General features: G+C 49.3%; 1 long non-coding RNA gene across 2 annotated transcripts; it reads right to left on the bottom strand.

Annotated features, from left to right (window-relative positions):
• Positions 1–2,295: 2,295 nt before the first annotated feature.
• LOC103888906 (uncharacterized) lies at positions 2,296–10,331 on the bottom strand. 2 transcript variants are annotated; one of them, XR_653273.4, is made up of 3 exons: positions 10,123–10,331; positions 9,506–9,739; positions 2,296–8,258 (listed from the first exon to the last, which is right to left on the bottom strand). It is a non-coding gene; the product is annotated as an uncharacterized LOC103888906 (long non-coding RNA). The 2 variants fall into 2 exon arrangements; XR_010136598.1 differs by having other exon boundaries at positions 10,104–10,258.
• Between the last annotated feature and the right edge of the window lie 5,976 nt (positions 10,332–16,307).

Genomic DNA, 16,307 nt, shown 5'->3' with positions numbered 1-16,307 from the left:
CTGGCGCAGCTGTGGGATGGTGTTTAGAGCTGGGACTGGTGCCCAGGTCCAGCTGGGATGAGGGCTAAAAGGAGGGTTTGAGGTGGGTGCTGATGTGTATCCAGCCTGGCTTGAAGCTGGTTTGGGAATGGCCTTGGGATTTGCTCTAGGGTTGGTTTGGAGGCTGTTGGAGGAATCGGGGCTGGGGTTCCATTCCTTCCATTCCCCCAGCCCCATGCCCTTCTGTACAGAAATCCTCCCCCGAGCTTGCCCAATGGGTCCTTCTCAGAGTCTTGACAGCGGCTCACAGGAGGGCAAGCAAAATGCCATCCTCTGACCTGGTGCTGCAGCCTGAGACACACAGACTTGGTGGTTCTCAAGGGGTACCAGGCTGGCCCCCAGCCCCAGCTGGGATAGGGCATCTTTACAGCTCTGGCAGACTCATGAAAAGTAATGGGGCCTTGCCATTTACTGCCTTTTCACAAAGAAAATATATCAAGTGAGACATATTTTTCTTAGAGGCAACATAAATATTTATCAGTGTTGTGGCTTCCTGGGCCCCTGATTTATAGAGGACCTGGGCTATGGGGCAGGATTCCTCCCAGTGGCTGCTGAATCCCTAAGCCCAAGTGTTAACAGGTAGAGTTAGGTTTCTACCCCTCAGGACTTGGCAGGAGGTGCTGATGGAGCCAAAAGCAGAGATGGGAACTTCTACCAACTGGGAAGAAGGGAGACCCACCATCGGGTCTTGGTTCCTACCTCTGTATAAAAGTGTGGGGATTTGGAGCCAGGTGAATCTCAGTTTTAATCTCAGCTCTGGTACCTATAAATCAGTTACATTGTCTCCTTTAGCCTCAGTTTTCACACCTCTAGAAGTGGGACAATTCCTCCCTAATAGAGCTGTTGAGAGGATTTGTCCGACTCAAGGTCTGGCTTATAGAAAACACACAGGAAAGGTTTGCTGGCTCTTGTTTCTCAGTAGAGGTTGAGAGATCAGGCTCTGGAAGTCAGACAGACCTGGTTTACATCTTGGCTTTGTCACTCGTAATCTGGGGGGCCCTGAGCAAGTCACTTCACCTTTCTGAGCCTCAAATTCCTCAACTGTAAATGGGCCAAATAAGAGTATCTCCTATCTCATAGGGATGCATTGTTCAGAGTGAATGGTTGCAAGCAACAGAACCTGACTCTGTCTCTGACAAGTGCAAAAGGGAATTTAATGAAAGGATATCAGGAGCTCACAGAATCTATAAGAAACTGGAAGATCAGGCCTAGAAAGTAGATAGAATGCAAGGAGTGATGGAAGAATAGGCCAAAGAATGATTCATCAATCAAGGCAGCAGACTCTAGAGCAAGCGGGAGCAGCCCAGGGTGCAGGCTGCCACAGCCACAGTGATGGCCAGGACTGCAGAGGCCCCTGAGCCTCTGCATCATTTGCTCAATGTTCAAGGCCCAATCGAAGTTCTATGCTTATCTCCTGCCCATTTCTTTGGTCTCCAGGGTTGGGGTACCATGACCTCCCACCAGTCTATGTTCACTGAGGATGCCCCAGGAAAGACCAGGGTGCTCATGCAGTGGGGGTTTGGCACTCTCAACAAGGTCCATGACAGAGGTCTTTGAGAATGAAATAAGACCACACTCACTGATGCCCCTGTGCCTGGCACTGAGCGTCACTCCTCAAATGGCAGCCATTAGCTGTTGTGACGGCCTCCTCCAGTGCGAGCTGTGCCTGCAGTGGCCCCTGGACTAAAGGTGGCAGATATGGACAGAGTTGGAGATTGGCTCAGGAAGTGCCATCTGCTCATCAGGCAGCCTGACATGAGGGAGAGAGCACTGGACCAAGAGTCTGGCCCTGCTTCTTGTCCCATCTCCGCCACTAATTAGCAATGCCAGCCTGACAGCCCCTCCCTCCCCTCTGAGATTCCAGTTTCTCCGCTGGGAAACAGCATCAGTGCTACCTTCCCTGACTCTGTCACCAGAAGGCTGGGAGGTGCATATTTAATAACGCATAGGCCAGGTGCAGTGGCCATAACTATAATCCCAGCACTTTGAGAGGCCGAGGCAGGAGGATCACTTGACCCAGGAGTTTGAGACCAGCCTGGGCAACATGGTGAAGCTTCATCTTCAAAAAATACAGAAAACTAGCTGGGTGTGGTGGTGTCGTCCTGTAGTCCCAGCTACTCAGGAGGCTGAGGCGGTAGGGTCACCCGAGCATAGGAGGTCGAGGCGGCAATGAGCCATGATTGCACCACTGCACTCTAGCCTTGGTGACAGATACCCTATCTCAAATAATAATAATAATAACAACACATGGAAATATTATTTTTTCAATTTTTAATGTTTTTAATAACTTTAAAATCTTTCCAAAATAATTTATATTCCATACAGTTCACCCTTTTAAAGTATACAATCCAGTGATTTTTATTCACAACGTTGTGCAACCATCACTACTAATTCCAGAACATTTCATCATCTCCAAAAGAATCCTGTATCCTTTAGCAATCATCTCTCATTCTTTCCTCCCCTCAGCCCCTGGCAACCACTAATCTCCTTTCTGTCTCTATGGATTTGCCTGTTTTGACAAATGGAATCATGCAATGCGTGGTCTTTTGTGTCCGGTTTTTTTCACTTAGCATAGTGTTTGCAAGGTTCAGCCATGCTGAGGCATGTGTCAGTGCCTCATTACTTTTCACAGCTGTATACTATTTTGTTGCATGGGTATGCCACAGTTTGTTTACCCATTCATGTAGGATTTTTAGTTGACACAGGGCCAGGGCCGGGGCTTCAGGTGTTCTCACAGACAGAGAGGCTAGAGCAGAACCAAGAGAAAGGGCTGCATCTAAACAGGGGAGGTGTGTGCAGCCTGAATGGATCTGTCTCTGGCTCTGCTTACTCTCAAAGTGCCTGAAGGCATTTCAGAGAGTTCCTGGATTCTGAGAAACGGAAATTATTGCTACCTAGACTCTGAGCTTTCCATCACCTCTGCCTCAAACCCAAGGTGACTATGGGCATAGGGCCTTCTTGGAGGTTGGAGTCAGTGGACAGAGTTGAGCCAGGCACATAGAAGTGATTAATAAATACGTGGATGGATAAATGGATGGATTGAATAGACGGATGATTGCATGGAGGGATGCAAGGGTTCATGTGGAAAAATGGATGGATGGATGGATAGATGGATGGATGAATGGATGGATGGGAGGATGAATGGATGGATGGGTGGCTGAATGGCTGGGTGGATGCATGGATGGACAGAATGGATAGGTGGAAGATTGGATGAATAAATTGGCATACAGAGCTGGCAATACATTCTTGCCAAGACCCAATTTGTTTGTTTGTTCTGAGACGGTGTCTTGCTCTGTCACCTAGGCTGGAGTGCAGTGATGCAAACATGGCTCACTGCAGCCTCTACGTCCTGGGTTCAAGCAATCCTCCTGCCTCAGCCTACCATGTAGCTGAGACCACAGACATGCACCACCATGCCTGGCTAATTTTTTTGTTTGTTTGTTTGTTTTTAGAGATAGGGTCTCACCATGTTGACCAGGCTGGACTCAAACTCCTGGACTCAAGTGATCCTCCCACCTCAGCATCCCAAAGAGCTGGGGTTACAGGCATTAGCCATCGCACCTGGCCTGCCAAGGCCCACTTTATGCATGGGAGAAAGATAAATTTTTTACCTAGAGAGAAATCCTAGCACAAGGCATCCTTGAGTCAAAAGACCTATCATTTAAGTACTAACTCTTAAACAGGCGTAGGAAGGATCACATCTTAAATCTTTAGAGTTTCAAATCAAATGATCTAGCACACTGTGTTTAGCACACTGAAGGTGCTTACTACATAGTTGGAAGCGGATGGATGAATGAATGAATGCCTTGAACAAATGAACAAACCTACTTCACACCCAATTTGTGAATTAGGAAAGTGACGTCCATTTTAGAAATGAGGAGAGTGACACCTAAAGTCACCCAGCAGATCAGGGTCAGGCTGTGGTATGGAATCCAGGCCAACTGGAAGTCCAGCATTCTTTTCCCCATACCAGGCAGTTTCCCGGTTCCTGATCTCAGCGGGGACATGTCATGTAAACCAGACAAGTCATTTCCAGGCCTTGGATTTTGTATTCTCCTACCTAGGACAAGGAGGTCACTGAAGTGACCACATGTCTATTTGATGTTTGTTTGAGACTGGGGTGTGTGTGTGTGTGTGTGTGTGTGTGTGTGTGTGTCTTTGAATGAGAGAGAAAAAGAGAGAGAGAAAAAAAGAGACAGAGAGAGAGAGAATGCATACATTCTCATGAATGGAAAGGCAAATACATCTTGTCAGCAGCTTCCACCTTCCCGTGGTGCAGCTGTAACATGTCAGGTGTATTGGGGCACCCGAGATAAGCTGGTTTTGACATGCTGCAGATGCCTTCCTACCTCCCAGGGAGGCTGTGACCACCCCATGTGACAGAGACAATGACATTCAACATCTGGGTAGCAGCTTATGTGAGGTCATGACTCAGTGCCCGGCACATGGCAAGTACCCAGTGAGTGGTGGCTGCTTTCATTACTTAATAGCAATCTCCCTGGCCCAGACCTTCTTACCAGGCTCATACTTTCTAGCACACTGAACTGGGATCAGGAGGTCTAATTCTACTCCCAGCTCTGACATCCACTTTCTGTGGGACCCTGGATGTCTAACCTCCCCGGGCCTCCATCTCCTCATCTGTAGAATGGAGAAAATCATACCCTCCTCACAAGGCTGCTGGGAAGACAACCAGAGAGACAGGCTATGGGGGCACTTTGCATGCTATACACAAGGGGGAGCAAACTACCGGGGGCCAAATCCAGCATGCCACTTTGTAAATAAAGTTTTATTGGAACGCGTCCACCCTCATCCATGTACGTATTGTCTGTGGCTGCTTTCACACGACAGTAACAAAGCCATATAGTTGCAACAGAGACTAAAAGTCTGCAGCGTCTAAAATATTTACTATCTAGCCCTTTAAGGAAAAATTTAGCTGCTCCTGCTATTGAGCGATTATTCCCAGGTGTTAGCAGCCTTCCTCCTTCCTCTTCCCTGGGAGATGCTCACTCTCAGGCCCTCCCCAAAGGCTGGTGCAAGGCCTGGGTATCTCCTCTTTGACAAGGTTTCCTGGTGACTCTGATGAAGAAAGGCCCTTGGTCCAGACTGCAAAACACACCAGGGTAGTGGAATCAGACAGACCTGAGATCAAATCCCTGTTCTATCACTTCCCACCTGTGTGACTGCAGACAAGTTGCTTAACCTCTCTGAGCCTCAATGTACTTATCTACAAAATGGGGACAACAATGCCTATCCCTTAGAGCTCCTGGGAAAATTAAATGAGACAATGTCTATAAAGGGCTCAGCCAGGCCTGACGCAGGATGGGTGCCTGGTAATTGACAGGTTTTTCTTCCTGCATCCCTAAACTAATTTAGTCCCTGGGTATGCTGCATCTTCTCAGTTCTTCCAGAACCTTCCTAGCTTCTCCCTTTCTGCCCCACTGTGGCCTCTTAGGGGGACTCTGCCCCCCATCTTTGTTGAAGGTCCTTCTTCCCCAGCAGGGAGAGGTACATTTGCTGAGAGGCAGCGCTGGGGAGCTGGTCTGATAAAGCCTGGAGTCCTCAGCCCATTTCTGACACTGAAACACCAGCTCCATGTTTACACAAGGACTCTCATAATATTTGCTTTCCGTGGCCATTATTTGTCCAGGGGCTGACGTCAGATGAAGACAAGCAACTCCCCACTAGCACTTTCAAAGCACAAGGTCAGCACCTCCCTGTCCCCGCTCCACTGTCCCATCCCCTGGCTCCTTGTCTGAGTTTTCTAAACTAACCACACTCCAGGCTTTGGGTGACTTAGCAAATGTGTTGGCGTGGGACCAGCAGAAAGGCAGATTCTGGTCCCAGCCTGTCGCCAACTAGCTGGGCGACCTTGGGAGGGTCTGGTCCTCTCCTTGGGCCTCAGTTGCCTCCTCTGTGCCCTGGGAGGGTTGCTTCCAGCACCACAATTCCATGACTCTGGAACTTCAAGAACCCCCCAGGCTGGGAGATTCCAGCACCCGCTGTCACTCTCCTTCCCCACCCCTCCACCCTTCTCAAGCTGCCTAAGAGTGGGAGGAAAGTGAACAGAAATTGTGAAAACAAAGCCACACTTCGACTTAACTACAACCCTGCCGACGGCACAATCTTTCATCAAGATAGAAAATAAGAAGTGAAAAAAGCTACAAGCCTTCAACTGGGCATTTTAACATGGAGGTATGTCCTCCAGCACAGCAAATACCCCGCACCCTGACCAGGGTGGGGAGCCTGTGAATGGACATAAGTCCAGCTTCTTCCACCCATCTGCCACTCATATGAGAAGGTTGCCAGGTGCCATGGCTCACGCCTGTAATCCTAGCAATTTAGGAGGCCAAGGCGGCCAGATCGCCTGACAGAGGTCAGGAGTTCGAGACCAGCCTGGCCAACATGGTGAAACCCCATCTCTACTAAAAACACAAAAATTAGCCAGGTGTGGTGGTGTGCGCCTGTAGTCCCAGCTACTGGGAAGGCTGAGGCAGGAGAATCACTTGAACCTAGGAGGCAGAGGTTGCAGTGACCCGAGATCGTGCCACTGCACTCCGGCCTGGGCGACAGAGTGAGACTCCATCTCAAAAAAAAAAAAAAGAGGTAAAGAGGTCAAGTTGCAGGTAAAGCCACTTATGTCACAGGGCCAGCTCTGCTTCCCAGGGAGGAGGAAGAATCATGCGTATAAGTGTAAGGGGAGAAAAAAAAAAGGCAAAACCAATCCAGGGAGTTACTGACCCCATTGAAATGTGGATCCATACCAAAGACATACGGGTCCACACCTGCAAAGGACTAAATAAAGGACACTCATCTGAAACCTCAGCCCGAGGGACTTTAGTAGGTCACATCAAACCGTTTCCTGACTTGGCATGGGCCAGTGCAGGACAGTCCAGTAGTTTAAGCAAGTCTATGGAGCCGAACCGAACAGACCTGGGTCTGAATTCCGGTAAGGCCACCCAGTGGCTGGGTGACCCAGGGGGAGCTATGGCACCTCTCTGAGCCTGGGTTTTCCCAGCTATGAAATGGAGATGATAATAATTCATACCTCTTGGGGCTGTTGTGAGAATGTAAGGAACAGTTCAGTGCCTATGCCAGTTTGAAGGTCACACGGGGCCCTAGCCAAATGATCTTCTCCTTGGGTTACTGGATGATTCTTCAAGGGTGATAACCATCAAGACCCACTCTGGTGGATCAGGCACGGTGGCTCATGCCTGTAATCCCAGCACTTTGGGAAGCTGAGGTGGGCAGATCATTTGGGGTCAGGAGTTCGAAACCAGCCTGGTCAACATGGTGAAACCCTGTCTCTACTAACAATATAAAAATTAGCCAGGTGAGATAGCTCATGCCTGTAATTCCAGCACTTTTTGAGGCCTAGGCAGGTGGATCATTTGAGTTTAGGAGTTTGAGACCAGCCTGGCCAACATGGTGAAACCCCATCTTTACTAAAAATACAAAAATTAGCTGGGTGTGGTGGTGTGCCCCTGTAATCCCAGCTACTCGGCAAGGCTGAGGCAGGAGAATTGCTTGAACCCAGGAGGCGGAGGTTGCAGTGAGCTAAGATTGCACCACTGCACACTCCAGCCTGGGCAACAGAGTGAGACTCCATCAAAAAACAAATAAATAAATAAAACCCACTCTGGCATGGAAAACATCTGAGTTCTTTGAAGCACTCACATGTGCATTCTCATTTGCAGCACTTCTCACAACAGTGCCATAAGGTGGATCACTCTCCACAGTCTATAGATACAAAAACTGAGGATCGAACAGACAAAGCCATTTGTCCAGAGCTCACCACAAGCCCTCGCCCTGAAGCCCAGGGCTTTGACTCCTAGTCATTGCTCTGGCACCTCCTTCCACAGGCTCAGATCCTACTGGCCCCATGTGGCCTCGGTGGGTCCAGCTGTGTCCAGAGGCCTCCCAGACACTGGCTCCAGGCCTCTCAATTTCTCTCCAGCCTCAAAAGGAGGTTCAGACATCGGAGGCGAACTCAGCCAGAAGTGTGAGGAGACAGCGCCCTCCAGTGGCCTCTGCGCAGCAGCGGGGGAAGCCGAAGGAGGGGGTGGGGCACTTCGATGTCACAAGGGCTGCAGCCCCGAGGAGAGGGACAGAGATCAGGGGCACATTCGACTCCTGTCCTCACCGGTCCAGCCCCTTGACACCTCCAATACTCCTTCTGTCCCAGGACTCTTAGAATCACACCATTCCGATCTGGAAAGAAACTGAAACGCCATCTAAATGAACATTCTCTTTGCACAAAGATTATTGAATCCAGGGTGGAGACAGATCATCCAAGGTCACGTGAGGAGTCAGGGTGGGATGCATTCAGAGCTCAGGTCCCCCACCTGCCCCTTCAGCCCCAGCAGGAAGTTCGTGGAGGTTGGATTCACCAGCCCTGCACCTCCCCGCTCCCCATTTTTCTCCTCTGCCTTCGGGGCTGCCAGGCACACCTGGTAGAGTGGGAGGGGCTGAGGCAGAAGAGTGATGGTGATGGGCTCTCCAACTCTTGATGGCTGTGTGACCTTGTGCAGGTTACTTAACCTCTCTGTGCCCCAGTTTCCCCCTCTGTGAAATGAAATTGAATCCTCAATGCCACAGGATTACAGTAAGGACTAAATAATGCATAAAGTAAAAAGGGCCTGGTAGATGGTAAGCAGCCCCCAAACATGGCAGCCCCCGCTACTGCTTTTATTACTATTCATTTGGTGCCTCTAATTCATTGGTTCACTTCTGAGGGGCCACAAGCTCTCCCATGCACCTTTCTCTCCTCCCCTTCTCTCACTTCATTTCTTCTCACCAAACCCCAAAGTGGCAAATTAATCCCCAGTACCTGTATCTCTTGTCTGTCACATTCGAGGATCTGCAAGACGGTGTGGCCTGGCCAGGGACTGGGGAATCGGTGCCACGCACACAGCCCCTCTGTGGGTCAGCCTGCCACTCTGGCCCAGGGTAAGCTTAGCTAAGGCTGAGTCTCAGAGAAGGGCTGAAACTCCAAAGGGTTTTTCTGGGGCCAAGAGCAGACCAGGTTGAAGGGCGCGGTCAGTACATTCCTGGGATGATTCTAAGTGCCCAGCTCTAACAGCTGAACATCACCAGGCTCGAGTTTCAGGATGGGAACCTCGAAAACCCCTCTGTGATTTTCCTTTTCACACCAGGCTTGGGGCCAGGCAGACGTGGGTTCAAATCCTTCCTCTGCCACTCATGAGTTATGCGGTCTTGGGAAGAGACTGAATGTCTCTGGACCTCAGTTGCCTCATCTGTAAAGTGGGAGTGGTTACAGGAGTGTACGGAACTGTTGGGTTTGGATTAAGGTGTCTAGCCCACTGCCTGGAATGCAGCACTTTGACTTGCTTATTGACCATCAAAATTAATTTACCTCCTTTTTCCCTCAAATCCTGTTCTTCCTCTGGAATTCCCTGTCCTGGTAGGTGTCTATAATACTTACATCTAGGATGTCTATAATACTTACACATCCAAGGAGGGGTGGCCCATGTTCTCACACTTTCTATCAACTCCATCATAGCTGTCTTGCACGGGGGTGAATCCATCACAGCTGCCTTGTATGGCCATTCCTCTCCACTCACTTTGGCCATGGCTCTCCATCCAGGACAAGGTTATAGCAAATCCTTCATCACTGGTTTCCTCCTTCCAGCCTCCTTACTCCTGCTGGGGTGGTTACATCAGACCCTCTCCACGCCTCACTCTGAAACACATGTTCAGAGCACAAAGTCCGAACTGCTCAACCAAGCCAGGACGCCGAGGTCCCTTATGATCTGGGCCCCTCACTCCCACCTCCCCAGCATCATCTACTCCCACTCTGCCTCCCACACAAAACAACTCTCCCTCCCAAAGCTCTCGGTGTTCCCTGAGGATGAGGCTCCCTGCCGCTCTGTGCCTCTAAGCCTCTGCCCTCTGCCCCAACCACCCAGAACGCCCCTCTCTGACAACCTCCTCTGCAAGCCGTCTGTGACTGCCCCCACCTCCCCAGTTCTTCCCACGTGGAGCCAAGCACTCTCTCCTTCAGGCCCCACCAGTCTCTCTCAGACCCCCATGACGGCCCTTCCTACCTGTATGCGTCAGGTTTACCTGACTAGGCAATCCAGGAGGGAGGCGAGAGCACTGCCTCTGGGGTCCTGTCTCCTGGGATTTACTGAGAGGACGTGTGGAGTCCTAGCACCATGTCTGCTGCATATAGATGCTCCGCAAATGAAAGTGATTCTTTTTATTGCTATCTCCCCATGAGGCTGCAAATTCCTAGAGCAAGACTCATGTCTTAATTATCTTTGCATCCCCAGCAACTAGCCCTGTGATCTGGCCCACAGTAGAAGTTTAACAGATGTTTTCACATAGATGAATGGATGGATGGATACATGGATGGACGGATGGATAAATAGATGGATGGTGTGGCTGAAAGAGGAGGAAGAAATACGTAAGAGCTGCCATTTAGCTGGTAACTAGGCAGTGACAGAAACGTGCATAACACTTTACAAAGCAATGTCAGCCAAGCCCAACCACGGAGAGTGATTCTATTTTTATCCGTGTTTCATGGTGGGGAGAAACTGGCTCAGAGAGGTGAAGACACCTGCCAGAGTTCCATAGTGATGACATTGGTGACAGCCGATATTCAAAGTCACTTCTGCCTGGTTACAAACCCCATGCAATTTCCATTTCTCCACGCTGCTTCCTAAAAGGAAGCAGTTGGAATAGCAGCCGCATCTGAAGGAAATATGAACTAGAATTTATGTCGAGATTGCTAAAGTTCCAGCCTGGCCAACATGATGAAATCCTGTCTCCACTAAAAATACAAAAATCAGCTGGGAGTGATGGCGCTGCCTGTAATCTCAGGTACTTGGGAGGCTGAGGCAGGAAAATCACTTGAACCAGGGAAGCAGAGGTTGCAGTGAGCTGAGATCTTGCCATTGCACTCCAGCCTGAGGGACAGAGCGAGACTCTGTCTAAAAAAAAAAAAAAAAAAAAAAAGAAAGAAAAAGAAAAAAGATTGCTGAAGTTACCAGGTGCTTCACACTTATTTTATTTAATCTCATGAGAAGGGAGGCTGCTATCTACCATCCCCACTAAAGAAATGAGGAAACTGAGGCCCAGGGAGTTTAGGGAAGGGCCGGCAGATCCAGAGCCCTTTACTGCTGCCTGAGCCATTCTGGTTTCCAGATGCTGGAAGTATCTACAGCACAGAAGGGCTGGCCTGGAAGGAGGGTTTTGGGTCTAAAAGTTAGAGACAAACAGTGGAGGGAGGGAGGGAGGAAGGTATTGGCGTCTCCGGGTCATTGGTCAGAGCTGGGGTCTTAGGTGCCCAGGAAGTATCACTGTTATGACTGTTATGAATGATAAACTGCATTATTAGAGATGCTATGTAACCATATACGATAACATTACTTATGTTGTTAGGGAACTTTAGGGTGTCCAGAGCACTTTTGCATGTACCACCAATTTTTCCCCACAATTCCTTCAAGATGTGCAAGCTGGGGACTATCACAATCTTACAAAGAAATGGCTGCAGAGGAGTCCCATGGATTCCCCCAAGGGCATATAGTTAGCAAATAGTTTCCCTAGTCTCAACATAAACGTTTCCGATTCCTGGTTTGGTGCTGTTTCTCACACACCTGCAGCCTCTCCGAGCCCCTGGTGTGTTACGGGTGCTATTTAGTAAGCCGATACGAGCATCGATAGAGAGCAAGAGAAAACACAGATGGGTGGGAAAAGGAAAGCTGAACAATGGCCGGGAAATGGGGAAGGAAGCTCTGGGGGGTCCAGCAAGTGGACTGCAATCCAGGCTTCTCTGGGCCCCTCCTCAGGTCCTAGCCTTTGCTGGAGCCACACATACAGCTGGCAACCCTGATGCTGGCACGAGATGGCGCCCTTGGATGGGGAACAGACTGGAGTCAGCCTGGACAGACTGGTGATTGGCTGTGAGCACAGCTGAGTGGGCTGTCTGCAGTTTTTACACTGTCCCTGGACAGTGGGCACATCGGCTTGTGCTTCAGAAAGGCCCTTTCAAGACTCCTTTACTGAAATCCTAGGCCTGTCCACTCAAATGCACAGTCGCAGGATGAATCAGGGGTGTTCACAGTTATCCCCAGCCGGGTGAGTCCAAACAGGTGGATACAGATTTTTTTTTTTTTTTTTTGAGACGGCGTCTCGCTCTGTCACCAGGCTGCAGTGCAGTGGCACAATCTCAGCACATTGCAGCCTCCACCTCCCAGGTTCAAGTGCCTGCCTCAGCCTCCCAAGTAGCTGGGACTCCAAGCGCGCGCCACCACGCCCAGCTAATTTTTGTATTTTTAGAGACAGAGTTTCAGCATGTTGGCCAGGATGGTCTCGATCTCTTGACCTTGTGATCCACCAGCCTCGGCCTTCCAAAGTTCTGGGATTACAGGCATAAGCCACCACGCCCGGCTGTGAATGCAGATTTTACCCAGAGTCCAGGCCTCCCAACTGAGTCCCACGAAATCAAACTGTTGGGTTTCAACAGAGATCTTTCTAAAGTGTACTGATCCCTTCCAATGGGACAGGCATCACACTAAGTGCTTCCTCTGCATGTAAGGCTGTCAGATAAAATACAGGATGCCCAGTTACATTGGAACTACAGATCAACACGGAATAATTTACTAGCATGAGTATGTCTCAAATATTGCGTAGGACATACTTATGCTAAAAAGTTATTCCTTGATCTGGAATTCAAGGTTAACTGAGCACCCTGTATTTCTATTTGCTAAATCTGGCAACTCTATCTGTATTATTTCATCTTCACAGCCATAGAGGGAGAAGATCCCATCTCCACTTTACAGGCATTGTAGCTAAAGCTCCAAGAGGTAAAGGAATTGGTCTGTGTTTTACATGCGGGTGAGTGGTGGGGCTGCGATGCCAATCCAGGCCTGCCCAGTTCCCAAGTCTGCACCCTCACTGATTTCCTCTCTAACCAACACAAAGGGCAGAGGAAAAAAAAATGCTGAATGCCTCTGGCCTTTCAGGGAGATGGTCAGCTAAAAATAGGCTCTGAGGGCATCAGATGTAAATATCTTCAAAGTGAGAATAATAAAGGTTCTGTTGTAAAACAGGAACGAGTCTTACACATCATCCAACCAAGAGACTTTGGGGTTAACAGGTGGGCTCTGAAAACAGATTGTTGAGTAAAAGCCCCAACTCCATCCATGACTAGCTGTGTGACTTTGGGCAAGTTAATCAACCGTTCTGTGCCTCAGTTTCCCCATTAAGAAGATGGGGATAATAACAATACCCGTGTCATAAGGTTTTTGTAAGGATTAAATGAAGTACACATGTAAAATATTTAGAATGGTGCCTGGCACTTGTAAGCACCCCAAATTATGTATTCTAGCTCACGTCTGTAGACCAACTGCTTCGCTCCATGGAGAAGAACACTGAAGCCCAGAAGCCTCGCTCAGGGCCACACAGCAATAGGGTGGCTGAGCAGAGTCTCAATGCCAGGTCTCCAGGCTGATGTCTGTGATGCTGTCTTAAAAGAGCAAGAGAGAGGAATCGGCATCAGATGGCAGCAGGCACCCGGTTCCTGGTGTTCCCATCCTGATTTGTCTCATGCCTTTCAGTACAAAGGAGTCCTACCACTTCTGAGGTCATTAGCAGAATTTAAATCCTCCAGTTCTTTTGCACCAGTACAATGTTGTACATTTATTCCACTCCCTCCACAAACCATTATGGGGGCTAGCCACATGCCAAGCACTGTGTTAGGCACACAGGATATAAAGAACCTTGGCACACGGCCCCTGTCTCCGCCCTGTTGAGAGAGGGAGAAAAGCAAGTAGATGCCAAAAGACAGGCTAGGTGTGGTGGCTCACACCTGTAATCCCAGCACTTTGGGAGGCCCAGGTGGGAGAATCACTTGAGGTCAGGAGTTCGAGACCAGCCTGGCCAACATGATGAAACCCCATCTCGACTAAAAATACACAAAAAAAAATTAGCTGGGAGTGATGGCACATGCCTGTAATCCCAGCTACTTGGGATGCTGAGGCTGGAGAATCGCTTGAACTTGGGAGGTGGAGGTTGCAGTGAACTGAGATTGCACCACTGCACTCCAGCCTAGGTGACAGAGTGAGACTCCCATCTAAAAAAAAAAAAATGGCTGGGCATGGTGACTGATACCTGTAATCCCAGCACTTTGGGAGACAGAGGCGGGTGGATCACTTGAGGTCAGGAATTCAAAACCAGCCTGACCAACGTGGTGAAACCTCATCTCTACTAAAAATACAAAAAAAAAAAAAAAAATTAGCAGGGTGTAGTGGTACATGCCTGTAATCCCAGCTACTCGGGAAGCTGAGACAGGAGAATTGCTTGAACCCAGGAGGCAGAGGCTGCAGTGAGCCAAGATCGCACCATTGCACTCCAGCCTGAGCAACAAGAGAGAAACTCCATCTCAAAAAAATAAAAAAAGATACCAAAAGATAGCATGATTCGCACCAGGAGTAGGGAGCGCAGGGCCTGTGGGAGCCAGAAGACGGGCAGCTGGCAGAAGCGGGAATGATGGAGAGGCACTGCTAGGGGAAGTGATCTCATGGATCTGAGCCCATCAGGACAAAGAGGGTTGGCCAGGGAATGAAGGGGCAGGAAAGGCCTTCCAGGCTGAAGGAACAGCATGTGCTGAAGCCACAGCATGTGCTGAAGCCTAGAGGCCAGACAAGAAAGGACAGAGCATCCTCTGCTGGGCCCACCACAAGGAGACCAGGGTTCTATCCTAGTGAACCAAATGCTCCCCAAGATGCCCTTGACCTGTGTAGGGGAGCAAGCCCCCTCCAGTGTGATGGCTGTTGCCATGGTTAACAAGCAGTTGAGGAAAGAAGCTCTTTTGTCATAAAGAAACCACTGCTCACCAAAACTGCCAAGCAAGACCCAAATCAATCGCACATAAAGAAAGATTCTGTCTTAGAGACTGGCTTGGGTTTGGGCTGTATGCTGTTGTGGATATGAATTCCACCATTGGAGAACCGAACCTGGAATGTGGAAGCATCACATTGCACCCTGAAAGTCATCCGAATAAAAGCTGGTGTGCTGGCTGAAGGTAGATCTTCGGCAAATCTCCACCTGTTTCATCTTGGTATGCTTGATGCAGAAGAATTCTAATTGCTATCAGGCCAGAGAGGCAGGCAGTTGTGCCCTTTGAAATCTGTGGGGCTATGGCTCCTGGGTTGGAGAGTTTTCTCCAAACAGCTGTGTGCTTGCTTGGATTTTCTTCTGAAGGTTATTACCACCAAGGTCACTGGTGGTACTGCATCTCTGGGAGGCCAGGGGTATTTGCTGGTTATTGGATGATATTTCTTCCAGGGTCCTAAGGGAGCCTCAATTGTGCAAATGCCAGGAAGTCTGAAATGCCTGCATTGCTGAAACCATTGATATCATCTATGCCCAGCAGCCCCTCCCACCCCTGCCACAGCAGGTGCTCCCTACTTCTCCGATGGGGAGCCATTTCCCCCATGCTTTGCTTCCTAGGAAAAGATGGAGGTGAATTTAAAGGGGGCATGGGCCCTTAGTCCATGTCTTCTGGAGTCACCCAGTATGTTAGTCTGTTCTCATGCTGCCAATAAACACATACCCGAGACTGGGTAATTTATAAAGGAAAGAGATTTAATGGACTCACAGTTCCACATGGCTGGGGAGGTCTCACAATCATGGAGGAAGGCAAAGGAGAAGCCAAGTCACATCTTACATGACAGCAGGCAAGAGTGCACGTGCAGGGGAACTGCCCTTTATAAAACCATCAGATCTCGTGAGACTTATTCACTATCACAAGAACAGTATAGGGGAAACCACCTCCGTGATTCAATTATGTCCACCTTGGCCCGCCGTTGACACGAGGGGATGATCACAATTCAGAGTGAGATTTGGGTGGGGACACAGAACCAAACCATATCACCAGGCAATCCCAACATCATTCTCATGGGCTTCAGGTTTCATCTCTGGCTACAAGCAGGTCACAGTCACAAGCTGTCAATGGGACCCCAAGTGCCCAGTTGTCCAAGTCAAAACTATGGAGACCATCTTGGACTCCTGCTTCACCCCCAGTCACCAAGTCCTGGAGCTATTGCCCTCCCAAGCCTCTCTCAGCCACTTATTGACCATGAGTAAGTTTCTTAACCTCTCCAACCTTCCATTTCCTTGTCTCTAAAGTGTCTCCAAAGTCCTTTCTCATGAAGGAATAGTTCTATGTCATGAAAAAGGTGACAATATATAAACATGTTTGGTATCACACACAAATGTGTTTTAAATCCCTCATGGGCCGGGCA

The sequence above is a fragment of the Pongo abelii genome, chromosome 1 (genome assembly GCF_028885655.2).
Source record: "Pongo abelii isolate AG06213 chromosome 1, NHGRI_mPonAbe1-v2.0_pri, whole genome shotgun sequence".
NCBI lineage: Eukaryota > Metazoa > Chordata > Mammalia > Primates > Hominidae > Pongo > Pongo abelii.
The sequence above is the reverse complement of the archived record's forward strand: the minus strand, read 5'-3'. Positions and strand labels throughout refer to the sequence as shown.